General features: G+C 44.4%; 1 protein-coding gene across 15 annotated transcripts in view; it reads right to left on the reverse strand.

The window, feature by feature from the left end:
* Positions 1–14459, reverse strand: part of Dag1 (dystroglycan 1) — a 66957-nt gene that overhangs the window by 6190 nt on the left and 46308 nt on the right. The gene's annotated exons all lie outside the window — the stretch shown is intronic.

A 14459-nucleotide genomic window follows, 5' to 3' on the forward strand; every position in this document is an offset into this window, starting at 1 on the left:
TCTCGAAAAAACAAAAAATAAAAATCAAACAAACAAACAAACAAAAAGAGCTGCCGTGGTTATGGTGTCTCTTCACAGCAATAAAAACCCAAGATGTAACGATTGTCTACATTAATCCCACTTCTCAAGAACTGTGGTACCCAGGGTAGAAGGACTAAAAACAAATATTCTAGAACGATGTCTGCCAAAGGAGTCTCAAAGAATCTCTGGTCTCGGGAATTCGCTCAGTTGATAGAATGCTTGCCTTGATTGCACTAAGTCCTGGGCTTAATCTCCAGTACTGAATAAACTGGGTATGGGGATACACAGTGATTTTGATTTAATGTGAGATACCCCGTTTCATGTAGGAAGGAAGGGAAAAGAATCATCTCTAGTCTCTAAAGTAGGTTTCAGAGTGAATCAGGTAAGGGAAAGAAACATACACAGCCTGCTTCTGCCCTTGACACAGAAGAGACCTAAGGCGCTCAATTCTTTATTATCCCCAAAAGAATCGTTCAAACTTCTTTCAGTGTGCAAGTCCTTTTCCACAGTGACATAAATGGAAATACTCAGAGCACCCAAAGGAATTTCAACACAGAAACTTCTATCAGCTGGCAAGAGAGAAGTTAATACTTGCTTCTTGCCTAGGCCCCATCTTTGGCTCTGCTCACCTTTGTGAAACACATACTCCTGCCCCTGATGTAAGAAAGGTCACTCATTCTCTGCTCTGACTCAAGATGCTTTCAGCCTCAAGTCCCGAAACACAATGGCCAACAGAGGGCACATATTCAACACCACTCAGGGACTGTTCCTAATTTAAGGCCACAGCTGCTGCTGCTTCCTTTTTTTTTTTTTTTCTTTCTTTTCTTGAGACAGTTTCTAGGTGTAACCCTGGCTGTCCTGGAGCTCACTCTGTAGACCAGGCTGGCCTCAAACTCACAGAGATCCACCTGCCTCTGCCTCCTGAGTGCTGGGATTAAAGGCATGTGCCACCACTGCCTGGCCGGCCACAGCTTTCCATGGCAAAGGAGTTAAAGCCATGCCTGCTGGGCACGCAACTGGCTGCCTAGGTCTTCTTCCTGCCAAAATCCAGGAACCTGAGTATTTAAAGTGGACTCTAGTTCAAACCTAAGATTTGTACCCAGGACACATTACACCACAGATTTTTTACTTTCTACACTTCAAACTGGTTCAGACTTGTCACATCCAACAAAAAACCCAAGAAGCCAACTGACATTATGAGGAGACACCACTAGGGGGATGCTCTCTTCTCAGTACTCTCTGAACTACCACTGAGGAGTTAGTTCATGAGTGATACTTGTCTGCTTTCTCGTGAAACTGTAAACTCTACAGTGTACCATCAGCTAATAAATGCACCACAAAGAATCACCAACCCTGTCATGCACCAAACAGAAATATTAAGAAATCCATAAACATGACTGTTTTCCAATCCATGAAAAACACTACATATTTCCTTAAAACCATCTAGTTGTAATATTTTTTCAAACTTCTTCTGACATCCTGACCACAGCCTTCCCTCTGCCCAGTCTCCCTCTACTTCCCTCTCCCGGACCCACTGCTCCTTCATTTGCCTTCAGAATAACAGGCCTCCCAAGGACATCAGCTGAGGTGTTGTTCTGCTGCCATATTAGCCTGTGCACCATCTGCAGGCAGCACCTGTCGAGGCCAGAAAAGGGTGTTGGATCCCCTGGAACTGGAGTTAGATGGCTTTTAGCCAGCATGTGGGTGCTGGGAATCAAACCCAAGCTCCAATAATAAATATTTCAAGTGTTTCAGATGAAAAGTCTAAGCTTGAAATTTTTTTCAGTTCATTATGAAAGATATGAGAGTAGTTATGTAAGCACACAAAAAAGTCTTACTTTGTAAAATAATTAATTAGTTAAAAAATAAAAATAAGGGGCTAGGCAAATGGATGGAACTAGAAAATATCATCCTGAGTGAGGTAACCCAAACCCAGAAGGACAAACATGGTATGTACTCACTCATAAGTGGATACTACATATAAAGCAAAGAACAATCAGACTGCAACCCACAGAACCAGAGAGGCTATATAGCAGGGGGGACCCTGGGATGACTGTGGCTTATAATAAGTTTTGGTTTTACTCAATCACTGGGCAAGCCTCAATGAAACATTTCACTATTAGGATAAGAATTTATACTGTTATCAAGCTGATAATAGAAAAATAAATAAATAAAAATGAAAATAAAATAAATCAGGGGCTAGAGCAATGGCTCAGTGGTTAAGAGCACCAACTGCTCTTCCTGAGGACCTAGATCCAATACCTAGCACCCACATGGTGGCTCACAATCATTTGAAACTCTAGATCCAAGGACTCAACAGCCTCTTCTGGCTTCCATGGGTATCAGGTATACTCATGGTGCACAGATGTAGGCAAAATACCCATACACATAAAAATAAGTATCTTTTTAATTAAAATAAGTGATACAAAGATTTAAGGCTGAAATGGTGTGTTCATAGAACCATGAGATTGTTTACAGGGATTGCTGGGAGTAGGGGAGCTTAACAGAGGGACAGTTGGTGAGCTGAACACCTGAGGGTGTGCCCTAACCCACTCCACCCCAATGGCCACTACTGGAATAGCTGCTCGCTTTGGGCACAGGGAAGACAGGGAGGACAGAAAACAGGGTGACGAAGGCCTGGAACAACTCTGACTGTCGCCAGCTAAGGAGAAGCCACTGAATGAGTAGAGCTGGCAGCTGGCAGGACAGACTCTAGGAGATCCACAGGGCATGTCTGAGTGTTTCAGGAGCATGGATGAGTGAACAGCACGTGCTTCTGCTAGTCTGTCTCCAACTACACAAAACCAGAAAGGGCCCACTTCCTCAAAGCTTCTCAGTCTAGCTATTCTACTGACCCCCAACAGTCCAAGTTTTGATGTCAAACAATTCCTATGGAATAAACTAAGGCCACTCTATGGCCAAGATTCACATATTCTCAGCCCTGGAAGCTGTGCTGGCTTAAGTTCTCTGTCAACCTGACACAGCTACAGTCATCTGGGAAGAAGGAATCTTCATGGAGAAAATGCCTCTAGTAGACTGGCCTGTGGGCAATGCCACCCCTGGGCTGCAGTTCTGGGTACTATGAGAAGGTAGGCTGAACAAGTCATGAAGAATAATTCAATAAGCAGCACTCTTCCAGCTCCATCGGTTCCTGCCCTGACTTCCTTCAATGACAGACTGTAAGATGAAGTGTAAGAGCCGGGCAGTGGTGGTACACACCTTGAATCCCAGCACTGTGAGTTCGAGGCCAGCCTGGGCTACAGAGCAAGTTCTAGGACAGCCACAGGCTATTACACAGAAACCCTGTCTTGGAAAAAACAAACAAATAAAAAAACCCTAAATAAGATGGAAGCCATACACTTAATGATGCCAAGTAACATTAAAATACGTTAATATCATATAACATATGTAACAAAGATGAACAAAAACCTGCTTTTTTTAACTCCACTCCCAACACTGTACATTTTACCAAATCAACTATACCACTCAATTTCAAATTGGCAAACATTAATGAGAATTGCTGGCTTTAAACCAGGTGAGTTGGCTTGGGCCTAGAGTCACATCTGCAAGCAGGAGGGTCACTTGAGCCCAGAAAGAAGTTCAGGACAGTATGTGGAGGGACATCTCAAGGGAGAAAAACATTACAAAGAACTGGTATATTGAGAACAAATTATTTCACTATTATTTCCAGTATCCTTTGTTTGTTTATAGGCAAGGTCTCAGGTAACCCAGGCAGGTGGGCCTCAAATTCTACATAGCTAAGGATGACCTTGAAACTGTTACTGATCCTCCTGTCTCTGCCACTCTTAGGTGCTGAGATTACAGGCATGCACCACCACGGCCTCTCTTATGCAGTGCTGGGAATGGTTTCATACATGCTAAGCAAGCATCCTACTCACTGGGCTCTCCCATATCTCTGACAGACTTACAGACCAAACCACATCAGAAAAACAGCCAAGCCTCTCCAACCTGTCCGGCTACTTTCCTTTCTGAGGGCTCTGGCTTCTGAGTGCCCTGGAAGCCTGCCCACTTGCTATAGGAGGCCAACCTGGATCTACAGCCCTGAAGCAGACATTGTGCTGGGTCCTGGGTGCTCCTTAGTTAGGAAAGGAGGGTACTTCTTTATGCTAGAAAGCCCAAGCAGCACTTTCAATAGCAACAATTTGTTTTAACCTAAGGTCCAAAGACACCTGATATCTATAGGAACATGGTTCAGTCGGGCAAGCTGGCAACTTTGCATTTTCCAGGCCACTTAGGGAAAGGTTCAGTATGTTTGAAGGGCTAACAGTGCCCACAGCCCCCAGAGTCTTCTAGTGCAATGCCATCCTGAGGACATGTGTCTTGGGGCCTGGCTTACCACAAAGGTGCTTAAGGATGAAACATATACTCTGGGGAGAGATAGAGGGCCCAGTGATTAGGAGCATTTGCTACTCTTCCAAAGGACCTATGTTCAGTTCCTAGCACCTACATCAGGTAGCTCACAGTGCATGTAACTCCAGTCCTTGGCAATCAGATGACCTTTTCCGAACTCTGTGAGTATCATCTCACACAAATACATACACACATACACACACACACACACAAATAAATCTAGAAAGAAAAAAAAGATCTGTTCTACCCTAACAAAGCAAGAGCCACTTGTCTATAAGACAGTTCCTGGCAGGCTGAAGCTTTACCCAACCCATGTCTGTAATCTGTAAGATGGGGAAAGAATTCTACCCTACTATGATTACAGGGCAGACCCATGCTAGACTCTGCCAGTACTGGTTTCCCACCTGCTCCTAGGACTGTGAAGAGATCCAGCAAACAATAAGGTTTCTGCTTAACAGCCACAAACCAAGGCTCCACTCCCCAGTCCTCCTTCCCAGTTGGCTTTGGACCCAGTGTAGTGAGGCCTTGATTCCCTATTCACACTTCAAAGCATCTAAAGGGTACAGAAATGCTGTAGGCAAGGCAAAGCCAGGGACCTAGAGGCAGCCAGACAGAGACTCTTCAGAAGCTACCTGCCGCCCAAGATTCCAAGTGAGGATGAGGGTGGGAAGGGGAGCTTGCTCTAGTTGAGAGCCCAAGACTAACATTCACCTTTTAAAGTTTAAAACCGGTATCCTAGCCAGGTGTCATGGCTCACACCTTTAATCCCAGCACTGGGGAGGCAGAAGCAGCTGGTTCTCCATGAGTTCAAGGCCAGCTTGGTCTATAAAGCTAGTTCCAGGCTAGCCAACACTACCAAGTAAGACACTGTCTCAAAAACAAAACAACTAAAGACAAACAACACTGGTGTCCTCCACAGGGCTTGGAGGAACTGAGCTAGAACTGACCTCCTCCCTATAGACTAGCTCACACAGTATCCAAAGACACTGTGCAAGTTGTCAAGGGAGAAAAACAATTAAGTCCTACCTAGCTGTAAACCACAAATATGACCAGCATGGCAAGATATATCCAAGGGAATAATAGTAGAACTTGGGGGTTACTAACAGCCATCAAATTGGATTTAAGGCCCTCTCAATAGGTGGGAACTCATGCATGGTACTAGAAGCCTAGTCAACTATCCATGGCTGGTAAAGTCATGAACCCTAGAGAAGAACCTAGTACTGACATCTTCCTAAAGAGGTGGAATTCCCAACAGCATTCTAAATACCTATCCTTATGCCCACAGATGAGTGTGGTTCTCACTTCTCATCATGGAAGCTTCTTTCTGCAGCAGTCAGAGACCAAGACAGAAATCTACAACTGGTCAAAATGCAGAGAACAATTGACCAGGGGGTGCCAGTTCCCAACTAAAACATCTACAGCCACAACCCCTATACCTAAGGCTCAGGTAACATCGTGGAGAAGGGGTAGGAAAGAGTCTAAAAACAAGGGGACCAGGATTCCTGCTGCCAGATGGTGTCTATATACAACAGGGAACTACACATGTAAAATCTGAATAATATGGTTACCTAAACAAGACCTATACAATAACATTAGTTGATATTCCAACAGAGAAATCACAAGGCCCCACCCCTAGATGAAGAGCTACAGCCAATGAATACTAAGAGAGGGAGAATCAGCTTTCTCCAGGAACGAACCTTGATAGATTATCCAGTCCCCAGTGGCAGCACTAAACATGTGTATGAACTTCACTAAATGGACTCAGTAGATTATATTTATATATATGTGTGTGTATTATAACAATAATAATTAAGGAAGTCATGAATTTGAGAGGGAGTGGGGGTACATACAAGTGCCTAGAGAGGGAAAGCTGGGGTGAAAATAATGTAAATACTGAACTTGATGTATAAAATTTTCAAATAAATAAATGAATAAATAAATGTAAAACAAAACAACTGATATCCTATATCCTGTACATTTACACGTGAAATTCTGGCTATCTGCAGATTCCTGGGTTTACTCAGTATAAACACCTCTGCCTTGGGACTGGAGGTGGAGCTCAGGGACAAAGTGTTTACCTAGCAGATACGAGACCATGAATTCTAGCCCCAGCACCACAGGAAAATAAAAATCTGGCCTAGCTGTGCAATAACTCTAACTAAGGGCAGACAGGAAAGGCGGGCATCAGGCTAGGGAAAGGATTGCACAGCAGCAGTAGTGTTCAGAGGTCACAAGCTGGTCCCTGCCAAGGAATTCTTACAATTTCCAATCACTTGACCCTCCATGACAAACATCAACACTGTCCTGGAGCTGTGGAAAGCAAGGTCTGCTGGTCTTGCAGCAGCCATCTTGGAAAGGATTCTTTGCAGGTGGTGGGTGCATCCGCAGGAGGCAGAAAGTGCAGAAGGAAGCCCAATTTGAGAGATTACGGGCCATAGCCCACCTAAAAGTACATAAAGTTTTTTACAGTTCAGCAACAGTTGGATACCATATTTTTGAGATGAAAGGAGAGCCCAGCACAGACGAAAACCAGGTCTCAAGTGACCATACACCCAACTCAGAAATCTTTTTTTTTCTTTTTTAAAAACCAATTTTTTTTTAAAGATTTATTTATTTATTATGTATACAGCATATATGACCGCAGGTCAGAAGAGGGTGCCAGATCTCATTACAGGTGGTCGTGAGCCACCATGTGGTTGCTGGGAATTGAACTCAGGACCTCTGGAAGAGCAGTCAGTGCTCTTAACCTCTGAGCCATCTCTCCAGCCCCCCCCAACTCAGAAATCTTTACCCATAAAGTTCACCCCAAAACAGGGGCAATCAAGGGTCTAGAGAGATGACTCAGCAGTTAAGAGCACTGGCTGCTATTCCCGAGGACCTGGGTTCAATTTCCAACACTCATGTGGAGGTTCACAATCTATAACTCCTCTTCTAAGGAATCCAACATGCCCTCTTCTGGCCTCCACAGGGACTGCAAATACTTGGTGCACAGATATACAAGCAGGAAAAAAACCCCTAGTATGTTCAAAACAAGCAAACAAAAAACATAGAGACTGAAAACCACAAAATGGAGATAGCCCCATAGAGTTCCAAATACTATCGGCAATGTTGACAAAGAGTCACCCTAACTAGGGAAATGACAGTTTTAAAGAAAATTTTTTTATATTTACTTTTTTTTTTTTTTTTTTTTTTTTTTTGGAGACAGGATTTCTCTCTGTAGGCCTGGCTGTCCTAGAACTTGCTCTGTAGACTAGGCTGGCCTCGAACTCAGAAATCCACCTGCCTCTGCCTCCCCAGTGCTGGGACTGAAGGCTGCACCACCACCGTCCGGCTAGAGTTACCTTTTACTGTATGTGTGAGTGGTTTGCCCGCATGTGTGTGTGTGCACTACATGCATATGAGGTGCCTCGTGAGTTCAGAAGAGGCTGTTGGATCCCCCGGAACTGTAGTTATAGATGGTTTGAACCACCATGTCAGTGCTGGGAACTGAATCCAGCCAGATTCTCTGCCAAAGCAGAAAATGCTTTTTACTACTGAGCCATCTCTTTACCCCAGAAATGCCAGATTTAAAATTCTGATTTCTTAGCCAGGCATGGTGGTGCACGTCTTTAATCCCAGCACTTGGGAGACAGGGGCAGGCGGATGGATCTCTTTGAGTTTGAGGCCAGCTTGGTTTACAGAGTGGGTTCCAGGACAGCCAGAGCTGTTACACTGACTGAGAAACCTTATCTCGTGTGGGGTGGAAGGAGGGGTAATTGATCCCCTTCAGTCACTGTGAGATGACTAATAAGCTCAGCTCTAAGACATTGCCTCCAGATTATCTTTATCTATGCCTTCTTACATGTAGAACAGGACTCAGAAAATTGAGAATTTGAGGACAGATGGACAAGGGGGCGTAGTAGATAAGTATGCATATGCACTAAATGCCAGGAAACACAACTAAAGGCTCTTACTCTCAACCCCGTACCCTTCAAGACATGGAGAAAGAGCAATTGAGTAGGAGTTTCCATTACTTATTCTTCATCAAAAAGGTTTCATTCACAGTCTGAGCAAGTCAGTCAAATATAGCAAAAAGGACAAAAACTAAAGAATTAGGCTCTTGCTAAGACTTAATTAATTTTAATGAGCTTCTGAACCCAAAAAACACATGAGTGCTATCATTCAGGGCCTGCAAGATACACCCATGCAGGAGCTGCAGGGGAGCAAACTTGAGACATGAACTAGCACTTTTCACTGCTAACAGTAGCTTGCAAAAAGGAATCTTGGTGTCAATTCCCTCAATATCAACAAACCTTCTGGTCAGTCCTTTGGGTCACTATGGTAGCATCTTCCAATAAATATCTCTGTACACATCAAGCCCTGGGGTATAATCTGGGCCTTTTCCAGTGTTCCCTTACAGACATGCCAGGTGCTTTTTTTTTCCCCTGGTCGATATCAAAGCCTATATCACCTGCTCAAGGAAGGTCCCTACAATCTTCCCTTAGACCTGGTCACGGTCCTTACCTTCAGCTCTCTCCCCTTAACCAAGCCACTGAGCTAGGCCAACCTGCAAGGAGTCACAGAAAACACTCTGAACCACTCCAAAAGGGGTGACCATAAATAAGCCTTTGTTTTCTCTGCTCAGGGAGGCAGAAAATAATGCCTCTGATGGAGTCTGAGCCTGGGGCCACCTCACACTCAGAGCTGACCTGTCTGTACCATGAACTACAACAATAAACCAAATCTATCCTGTGCCCTTCTGCAAATGATAAGTATGGCAGTCCCAAGGCAGAGCTACATACAGGGAGATACATAGTTCTAGCTTGAGGTCAGAGGGTCAGACATCAGAAGTGATAAACCATGATGGAGAAGATGCCAAGAGGCTGTTTCTCTGCCCAGTACAACAGAACCACAAATGCTAGGGATAATCACTGGTCCCACTTCTATCTACATGAATACTAAAACTATAGTTGGTTCCTCCCACAAAGACCAGGACCACAACACCACATTCCTGGGCAGCCAGTCCCCTTCTGATCTGAGCCATGAAGTACTTTATCTAATGCTAATTATTCTCCCCTAAAAAATAATCTTTGGGGCTGGAGAGATGGTTCAGTGGTTAAGAGTACTTGCTGTTTGTACAGGTGGTTCACAACTGCCTATCACTCTAATTTCAGAGGATCTGATGTCCTCTTCTGGCCTCTGCAGGTGTGTGCACACATGTGAGGCAAATACAAACACTCAGGCATGGACACATACACATAAATGGATCGTTTTAAAAAACTAGTCATCTCCCCAAGAGAGCAGCTAAACATAGTTTTATAGCCACTCAAAAGATTCTCCAAATCAGTCTTCCTATCCTAAGCGCTGACGTCTATTTTTACTTTATCATTTTATGTTTCAGCTTAAGCTCTTGTCAAATTAAAAAAAAAAAAAAAGGCCTATATTGTCAATAAGTATTTGAGTTGGTAAGTCTGGACAAATACCATTCTAGCAGCCCACTCCCAAGGATGCTTTCCTTTGCCAACCCCCATTTCCCGGTGTGCCATGCTCACAAGGAGTCCATTCAGAACTAGGGAACACCCACTTGAGGCAGGAAGAAACTGCAGTTCATCTCACGTGCCACAAAGCTCTCAAGCATCCAAAAAAAAAAGCTCCTTTCATGAACTCTTCTTCCTGGCAAAAAAGAGTATCCATTGTTCTCAGGGGAACAATGAGGTAGCCCATGCCAGCAGCTGAGAGCAGTCTCTGACAGGGCTGTTCCCAGCCTGCCGACATCTTGGGCTGAGGAAAAGTCTACATTGTCTGCAAGCAAGAAGGCTGAAGAAAAGTGGGGATGAAAAGCCACCCCCAGAGGCTGTACCAGTGAGCTATCTGAGAGGGCTCTACAGGGGTAGCCTTGTCTTTCAGGTGACAGAAAGGTATTTCTTCCCTGCTATCCTTTTTGTTTTGTTTTTCCAGACAGGGCCTCACTCGGCAGCTGAAGCCGATCTCAAACTGAAGGAACTCTTCCTTCCCATTAGGATTAGAGTCATGCTCCCTACCACACCACACTGACTCCTCCCCAGTTATCCTAACGAGGAGGTACTAGGCCTAGTTGCTGCAGGATATGCAGGACTACCGCAATGGCGGGCTGGGCCACAGAAAGACCTGGCAGCTGGAGACTCTCCATGATGGGTCTGGAGTGGCCCGGCCCCAACACCTGTGCCACTGTGCAGAGGCTTTGAGAGTCCAAACAGGTTGGAGGTGGAAAGGAATCTTTGCTCCCTCTGCTAGCTCCTAAATATTTAAAAGTTTACTAGGTGAGAGGAGGCAGCATACAAAATAACAAAATGTGAGATTTTCAAGCATGTGTTCATTACTGAGGATCTGTTTGTTATATTCTGTTTTATAGACACTCTATAGCCCAGGCTGACCTTAAGCCAGTCTCAGCCTACCAAAGTGCTGGATCATAGGCAAGTACTATGCTTGGTGCCCAGGACAGACATTTAAGAAGACAGGGTTTGTGGAAGGAAAAACTGCTTTCACCAGATGGAGAAAGAGGCTCAAATAGTTGAGAAGATGTTCATACTGGATCTGAAAGAGGACAGCACCAAGAGGGGAGGAGGAAAGAAGGAGCCGAGGCCTGGAGTAGGCCCTACGCCAAGAATAATTAGAACAGAAAGGGGCAGTAGATGAGGCTAGGGTAAGACACAAAGAGCAAAGGGGAAAGAAAGGAAACCTCAGGACAGATCACAGGGGTCTCCAACCTAAATACAGACCAATTAATAGGGGGTGGGTTTGAGCAGATTGCAAATGATTAAAACGTCTCTTGCGCCGGGCGGTGGTGGCGCACGCCTTTAATCCCAGCACTCGGGAGGCAGAGCCAGGTGGATCTCTGTGAGTTCGAGGCCAGCCTGGTCTCCAAAGCGAGTACCAGGAAAGGCGCAAAGCTACACAGAGAAACCCTGTCTCGAAAAACCAAAAAAAAAAAAAAAAGTCTCTTGCTTTAGTAGAAACGACTGAGAGGGTCAAGAACATAGATAAGGAACCCTGAGAAGCAATGAGCAAAGGATACTTGGGAAACGGGCAGTAGGTACTATTGTCAGACATGATTTGGAGGTTATCCTAAACAAGCATCTTTGGCAGTAAGATCTAAAATACTATTGTTGGCTGTTGTTTGTTTGTTTGAGACAGAGTCTCATGTATTTAAGCTGGCCTCAAATTTACTATGTTAGCCAAGGATAAGCTTGAACTCCTAACCTCCCTGCCTCCACCTCCCAAGGACTGGGATTATAAACATGTGCCAACATACTTGGTCTAAAATGTTCCTTATATAAGGCATGGTGATGCCCCACTTTAACTGGAAGACAGAGGCAAGCAGATCTCTGTTGAGGTTGAGGCTAGCCTGATCTACATAGTGAGACCCTGTTTCATACAAAGGAAAGAAAAATGACCTTATAGGCAACAATAATATACTGGACAGCCACTAAAAATTACATCCACAATGAGTATTAAAAATTATGGGAGAGCGGGCGCCTTTAATCCCAGCTCTGGGGAGGCAGAGGCAGGTGGATCTTTGTGAGTTGGAGACCAAGCCTGGTCTACAAAGAGCATTCCAGAACAGCCAGATCTGTTTGTTACACAGAGAAACGCTGTCTTGAAAACAAAACAAAACATGGGAGAAAACTCAAGCTACAACAAATGAAAGAAGGTTAAAAATATACAATCAGAGCCAGAGAGATGGCTCAGTGGTTAAAGATTATTGTCTTGCCACTAAACCTGATGATCAGAGTTTGATCCCCAGGACCCGCATGGAAGAGAGAACAAACTCCTTTGATTTTCACACAAGATCCATGTCATACATGCCCCCGCCACACACACAAATGTAATTTAAAAATAAGGGCTGGAGAGATCAGTTAAGAGCACTTTCTTCTTCCCACCATTTGGGAGGCAGAGGTGGATCTTTGTGAGTTCAAGCCAGCCTGGTCTACACTGTGAGGTCCAGGCCAGCCAGTGCTACGTAGTAAAACCCTATCTCAAACACAAAACAAAACAAAAAACCCACAAAACCTCACCAATGTAACTGCCCAAATGTGAGCTGAACAGGGACACCACCAATGGACATCCCAAAAGTGCATGGGGAAAAGTCCAGGAGGCCTCAACCCTGTACAAAGAACTAAAGTCAACTGAGGAAGCTGGGGGTGGGAGGACGAGCACACCACACCAACTGGTGGTCTATTGCCAAATGGTCAGCCCTGAAAATGTTTATATAAGGAACATTATACAGCCTGAATGGGTTATATGTAGGAATATATATGCACATACATATACATGTACGTATGTAATAACAGTAAGTGAAAGGAGACCACGAATTTGAAGGAGTGGAGGGAGGGGTGTATGGGATGGTTTGGAGGGAAGAAAAGGAAAGGAAGAAATACTGTAATTATTTCACAACTCAAAAAAGGAAAAAAAGAAAAACCAACAAAAGGACACCTTATTTCTCTTACAGAGGACCCAAGTTCAGTACCCAGCACCCATGTTGAATGGCTCACAACCACTTCTAACTCCAGCTCTTACGGATCCAACACCCTCTTCTAGCCTCCTCCAGTAGCCCCACACACTTGGCATTCACTCACACAGACACATATGTAAAAATAAGTAAACCTTGGGTCTATCTAAAATATCTGTTTATATGTAGTAAGTCCACCTCTTAATAAGCAAAGAAAATGGTAGAAACCACAAGAAAGTTTTCTTTCTCTTCCACATACTTTGCAAGCCTATGTAACTCTTAAAAAATGTTTTTAGATTTATTTATTTACTTTATTTCATGTGTATGAGTGCTCTGCTAGCATGTATGTCTGTGCACCATGTGCATGCCCTCAGAGGTCTGAAACTGAAGTTACAGAAGGTGGTTGTAAGTCGCCGTGTAGGTGCTAAGAATTTAATCCGGGTCCTCTGCAAGAACGAGTGCTCTTAAGTGCTGAGCCCATCTCTCAACCCCTATGCTAGTTATTATAATGAAAAACAATTCTTTTAACGTAGACTTTTCAGCCAGGTTGGTAGACACTTATAATTCCACCACTCAGAAGGCAAAGGTAGGAGGGTCGTAGTTCAGAAGCCAGGAAGACTGTCTCAAAATAAGTAGTAAATACTTTTTCAAGCTTGTTTTATACCGGCCAGGAAGTCACAGCTCCAAGAACAAGGTCAAGCAAGCCTTGCATTTCCAAATCCTCAATCCATAGAGCCCTGGTTCTTAAGAGTGGGATGGATTTTCTTACTGTTGTTCAATGCTAAGGAATCAAAACGAGAGTCTCATGTGTGCTAGACAAGTGTTCCATCGCTTAACTACACCCCCAGCCCTTCATGTGTTTTCCTACAGGCTAATCAGCTACTAAATTGTCTGTTCTCCAGAGATAAATATGCTCAGACAAAATCCTGTTTTCCCAGTAAAAGCTCTTTATGTCCCTGGTGAGTAAGCTTGTTACATGTCTCTACCAGCTACTGCAAGTATCTAGCTCACTGTATCAGTTCAAGACACTTTTGATCAAAATTAATCCATGTAAAACATTCCAATAACCATTGGAACAAAGGCAACCAATTGCAGGGTTTGGACATGCAGAGGGTCCTATCAAAATCTAGGCAACAATGTATCCTTCAGAACTGCACTCCTTGCTGGGGTAGAAAGTTCTACAGAATTCATCTGTTACATGAGCTAGAGCCTTCACAAGTACAGAGAATGAGTCCAGAGGGGAAAGAGAGCACAAAGGGGGTGAAGGAGACTAGGGCCACCCAGATCAAAGGGAAAGGAGCAACAGACCGACCTCTCCATGGGACACTCAACCTAGAAGCCTGGGTTTGTGTGTCGGAAAGGACACACCTGAATTTGTCAAACTTTCAGCCGAAAGCCTACGGTGACAGTGACAGTGGGCTGTGGTGGAGAAACGGCCCAGTAGTTAGGTGCACGTGGTGTTTCTCCCAGAGGACCTGACCCAAGCTCTGTTACTAGCATGCACACGGCAGCTCATAACCATCTCTAACTCCAGTTCCAGGGAAACCAACATTCTCTTCCGATTTCAGGGGCACAAGGCACACACATGGTGCACGTGCAT

This window comes from Peromyscus californicus, unplaced genomic scaffold (genome assembly GCF_007827085.1).
Source record: "Peromyscus californicus insignis strain IS unplaced genomic scaffold, ASM782708v3 Scaffold_11__1_contigs__length_118956290, whole genome shotgun sequence".
Classification (NCBI taxonomy): Eukaryota; Metazoa; Chordata; class Mammalia; order Rodentia; family Cricetidae; genus Peromyscus; species Peromyscus californicus.